Raw genomic sequence first — 5962 nt, forward strand, 5'->3', positions numbered from 1 at the left:
AATTCACATCTCCCTATAAATTGGGATGGGACCTACAGGCTACAGAAAAAAGTGAATATAGCTCTATATAAAAAAAGGACCTTTAAACCATAATGAAGGTCTTATTACTTTTACTTTCAGAGAGCAACAGTCTTATAGAATGTGCTAGAATTTTTTTCTCTGACCCATTTTATCTCACAGTTTTCAGTTATTGGCTCTAAATGGTACATCTCCTTTAGCAATTTCTAAATTTTTAAAGTTAACATTGTTTTGCATTTAAGATGCTTTGGCAGGGACTGTAATGAGAATTTTAAATTTGAGCAAAACCTCTTGAAGTTCTAAATGAGGCCATCAAAGAGAACATTCACCAGATGGAAACATTGATTGATCTAAAGCCTCGAGTCTTGTTTTTAGTCTCTTGTTTTCCAGCAAAGAGAAATTTTACAGAATCTTCTCTCTTCCTAAAGACTTAAACTAAAATACATAGTTAAAATAGAGGTACTACACTCTAAGTATATTTATGGAATGGAAAGTAAAAAACCTTATGTCACATCCCAATCAAGAAATGGGGTACCCTAAAAAGAATGTGGATACCTCTAGTTAGGGTTCCTGTTCTGTTGCTACTCCTAAATTAATTTTTCACTGCTGGATGGAGGGCAGTACCCAGAACTCTCACGCCCCTAGATGATGGCCTAAGATTGCTCACCAAGATCTATGACTTCCTCTGATTCCTTGAGACACTGTTAGCCTGCACTTATCAGCTCCCTTCCACCTAGAGAGAGCTTCTCCTCACTTTCTCCTTTTGCCATATACCAGCTGAGAAGAGATGATGCTGAGAATGTAAAGGAAGGCAGAGGTACAGCTATAAACAGTCTAGATGCTCAATATGCCTCATGGATGCTAAGCTTTTCTATAAATAATAAATAAATTTTGGCAACCATCAGTCTGTTCTCTGTATTTGCAGATCGCCAAATTAATATGTAAGGTTTTTGTATATCAATTATATTTCAATAAAGTTATTTTTAAAACTTTAAAATACTAAAAAAAATTAGCTTCATACAACATTCTACTATATGCAACTTTTGATAAATAATATTCAATTACAGAATGCAATATCATACCAGCACATGATACATAATAGGTATTCAGTAAATGTTTGTTAAATTTTACTGCTTTTTAACACAGTGATTTTCGTCAGTAATAATTTCTCAGATAAAACTTGGATAAAAATAAAAAAAAAACAAAACAAATAAACTCTCATTGTGTTAAGCAACTAAAATATTGCAATTAGGCTAACTATTGCAGTTAGCCTAACCTTTTCATACCATATCCTGAGAATTCCACACAAACATACAGAGTGAGAAAATTTGGAAAACAGACTTCAGCTATTTGAGATAATTTCACAAGTAAAATCTCTGTCTGATGTGGGTTTAAAGGTTTTTAACGTTCTTAGTGAAAACAATAACCAACCCTATCATTAGTGTCTGTAATGGTTAATTTTATGTGTCAAGTGGCTAGGCCACAGAGCCCAGATATTTGGTCAAACACATCTGGATGTTGGTATGGAGGTATTTTTTAAGAGGAGATTAATATTTAAATCAGTAGACTTTTGAGTAAAGCAAATTACCCTCCATAATGTGAGTGGGTCCCATCCAATCAGTTGAAGGTATTAAGAAAAAGAATGACCTACCCTGAAGTAAAAGGAATTTTATCATCGGACTGTTTTTGGATTCAGTTTCAGCATCAACTCTTCCATGAGTCTCTAGCCTACTGCTCAACCTTGTAAATTTCGGACTTGCCAGCCTCCATAATCATGTGAACCAAATCCTTATAATCCATCTTTCTCTCTCTCTCTCAATCGTGTGTGTGTGTATGTGTGTGTATATGTATGTCCATTTTAAAATAAATCAGATCAAATTTGAAAAAATATACCATTACCGATTAGTCAATGTCAAGTAAAATGGCATTCTAGGTTCATTTTAGAATTAATACATTTAATATAGAAATATGTTTAGATGTTCTTTATGAGTCCTGCTACTGTTTATTGTATCCAAATTTGTCTCATTTTTTTTCAATTACAATTATAAACAATGAGTTAAAATTTAAAAAGGCTGACCCCAGAAAGTTCAAACAGAAAAACATATGCACATGAACTGAGAGCAGTAAACCTTTTTTGAAAATTACTTACTGGATTTTCACTTCAGCAGCACATAGACTAAAACTGGAACAATACAGAGGAGATTACCATGACCCCTCTGCAAGGATTACATAAAAACTACTTATTGGCCATCTCATATTGGGCACTGTGTTAAGCATGGGTAATGTAAAATTTGTAGAAACATGGTTCCTGTCTATGGTAAGTCAGGTTTTCCAAAAATAGCAGTAACAATAACTCTTAACCCTCATGCTCTTTTACTATATAAGTATGATATTCCCCCCATCAGGAGGCAGTCTGTCTCCTTCTCTTGAATCTAGATGACATTTTACCTCAACAAACATAGTATGTCAGAAGTAATACTCCCTCTCTCTCTCAAATAAATAAATAAAATAAAATAAAATAAAATAAAATAAAATAAAATAAAATAAAAAAAGGGCGCCTGGGTGGCTCAGTTGGTTAAGCAACTGCCTTCGGCTCAGGTCATGATCCCGGAGTCCCGGGATCGAGTCCCGCATCGGGCTCCCGGCTCGGCTGGGGAGCCTGCTTCTCCCTCTGACCCTCCCCCCTCTCATGCTGTTTCTCTCTCTCTCTCTCTCAAATAAATAAATAAAATAAAATAGAAGTAATAAAATGTGATTTTAACACAAGAATATAACAATGCTATGTTCTTCTGCCTTACTCTCTTGAGACACTTATTTTGAGGGAAGCCAGATGCCATGTAAGCAGTCTAACAACCCTAAGATTTCTTTTTTTTTTTTCCTAAAGATTTTATTTATTTATTTGAGACAGAGAGAATGAGAGACAGAGAGCATGAGAGGGAGGAGGGTCAGAGGGAGAAGCAGACTCCCTGCCGAGCAGGGAGCCCGATGCGGGACTCAATCCCAGGACTCCAGGATCATGACCCGAGCCGAAGGCAGTCGCTTAACCAACTGAGCCACCCAGGTGCCCAACAACCCTAAGACTTCTATGCTGAGCCCAAACTATTTCACATGGAAAGGAAGATGGCAGCAGAGTAGGAGGACCCTAGACTCACTTTGTCCCATGAATACAACTAGATAACTATCAAATCATCCTAAATACCCCAGAAATTGACCTGAAGGCTGGCTAAACAAATCCCACAACTAAAGATAGAGAAGAGGGCATACTGAAGAAGGGAGGAAATGTGGAGACCTGGTTTGAGAGAGAAATGGATTGTGGTTACCACAGTGGGGAGGGACCACAGTTGCAGAGAAGGGTACAGGGAAAATGAATCCTCACAGCAATTGACTTAGAAAGTGAGAGGGGCCAAATTTCACAAGTTCTTGCAACCAATGGAGCTTACAGCCTGGAGTTCTAAGGTCAGTGGGCTTGGCTCAGGGAGAGCCCAGAGGCACTGGGGAGAAGAGAATACAGGGCAAACAGCCTACAGATCTACAGTGTGGAAACAGTGATCTAAAGAACACCTGATGCATACAGTGGAGAGGTTATTTGCTCATCTCAGAGTGTGTCCCAGGGAGGCAGCATTCACAGAAACTCCTCCAAGAACCATCTACCCCAAGGCATATAATTAAAATGGCAAAATATAGTGATGAAGAAAAAATATTAAAAACAGCAAGACAAAAAAGAAAGAAAGAAGGAAAGAAGAAAGAAAGAAAGAAAGAAAGAAAGAAAGAAAGAAAGGAAGAAAGAGAAAGAAAGAAAGAAAGAAAGAAAGAAAGAAAGAAAGAAAGAGAAAGAAGAAAGAAAGAAAGAAAGAAAGAAAGAAAGAAAGAAAGAAAGAAAGAAAGAAAGAAAGAAAGAAAGAAAGAGAAAGAAGAAAGTTACATACAAGGGAAACACCATAAGGCCATCAAGGGATTTTCAGCAGAAACTTTCCAAGCCAGAAGAGAGTGGAATGATATATTGAAAGTTCTGAATAGGAAAAATCTGCAGCCAAAAAAACTCTAGCCAGCAAGGTTATCATTCAGAACAGAAGGAGAGATAAAGAGAATCCCAGAAAAACAAAATTTAAAGGAGTGGTCAAGAGACCACTAAACAGCCCTGCAAGAAATATTAAAGGGGACTCTTTAAATGGAAAGGAAAGACCAAAAATGACAGTTTAAAGGTAGGAAACACAGAAGCAGTAAAAATAGAAATTTTTTTAAAATACCAGTCAAGGAAATCACAAAATAAACGTATGTAAAAGATGACATATACCTAAAACGTTGGAAGTAGACAAGTAAAGAAGGGGTTCAGAATTAAATGACTATTGACTTAATATAGACTGCTATATGCAGAAGACAAATCAAAAACCCCTAATAAACTTGCAAAGAATAAAAAGAAAGAAATCCAAATATATCAGTAAAGAAAACCAGCAAACCATGAAAGAGAGAAAGACAAAAAGGATAAGACAAAATCTTCAGTAACAACTGCAAAACAGGTAATAAAATGGCAATAAACATGTGTCTATCAATAATTACTTTGAATGTAAATGGACTAAACACTCCAGTTAAAAGACATAGGATGACAAATGGAAAAAAAAAAAAAGACTCATTTATATGCTGCTTACAAGAGACTCATTTTAGACCTAAAGACACCTGCAGATTGAAAGTGAGGGGATAGAAAAATATTTATCACGCAAATGGATGTCAAAAGAAAGCCAGAGTGGCAATATTTATATCAGACAAACTAGACTTTAAACAAAGACTGTGGGGCGCCTGGGTGGCTCAGTTGGTTAAGCGACTGCCTTCGGCTCAGGTCATGATCCCGGAGTTCCGGGATCGAGTCCCGCATCGGGCTCCCTGCTTGGCGGGGAGTCTGCTTCTCCCTCTGACCCTCCTCCCTCTCATGCTCTCTGTCTCTCATTCTCTCTCTCGCAAATAAATAAAATCTTAAAAAAATAAAACAACTATAAACAAAGACTGTAACAAGAGACAAAGGACACTATATAATAATAAAGGAGCAATCCAACAAGAAGATGTAATGGCAAATATTTATGCATCCAATATAGGAGCACCCAAATACATGAAATAGTTAATAGTAAACATAAAGGAACTAATTGATAATAATACAACAATAGTAGGGGACTTTAACAACTCACTTACATCAATAGATCATCTAAACAGAAAATCAACAAGGAAACAATGGCTTTGAATGACACACTGGACCAGATGGACTTAACAGATATATTCAGAATGTTCCATCCCCAAACCGCAGAATACACATTCTTCTCAAGTGCACATGGAACATTTTCCAGAATAGATCACATATTGGGCCACAAAACAAACCTCAATATATTCAAAAAGATCAAAATCATACCATGCACCTTTTCTGACCATAACATTATGAAACTAAAAGTCAGTCACAAGGAAAAAAATCTGGGAAGACCACAAATACATGGAGGTTAAATAACATGCTACTAATCAATGAATTGGTCAACCAGGAAATCAAAGAAGAAATTTAAAAAGTACGTGGAAACAAATGAAAATGAAAACACAATGGTTCAAAATCTTTGGGATGCAGCAAAAGCAGTTCTAAAAGGGAAGTTTATAGTGATACAGGCCTTCCTCTGGAAGCAAGAAAAATCACAAACGTTCTAACCTTACAACTAAAGGAGATAGAAAAATAACAACAAACAAAATCTAAAACCAGCAAAAGGAAAGAAATGATAAAGATTAGAGCAGAAATAAATAATATAGAAAAAAATAACAACAATAATAGAACAGATCAATGAAACCAGTTGTTGGATCTTTGAAAAAAATCAATAAAACTGATAAACCTCTAGCTAGATTTATCAAGAAAAGAAGAGAGGGACCGAAATAAATAAAATCACAAACAAGAGAGGAGAAGTAATAACAAGCACCACAG

The 5962-nt window shown here is 36.1% G+C and overlaps 1 non-coding gene across 1 annotated transcript; it reads left to right on the forward strand.

The window, feature by feature from the left end:
* The first annotated feature begins 2172 nt into the window (after positions 1-2172).
* Positions 2173-2277, forward strand: LOC118001705. The gene has a single exon (XR_004676811.1). It is a non-coding gene; the product is annotated as a U6 spliceosomal RNA (small nuclear RNA).
* Positions 2278-5962: the final 3685 nt, after the last annotated feature.

Source organism: Mirounga leonina, unplaced genomic scaffold (assembly GCF_011800145.1).
Source record: "Mirounga leonina isolate KUSES-001 unplaced genomic scaffold, KU_Mleo_1.0 Mir_53, whole genome shotgun sequence".
Classification (NCBI taxonomy): domain Eukaryota; kingdom Metazoa; phylum Chordata; class Mammalia; order Carnivora; family Phocidae; genus Mirounga; species Mirounga leonina.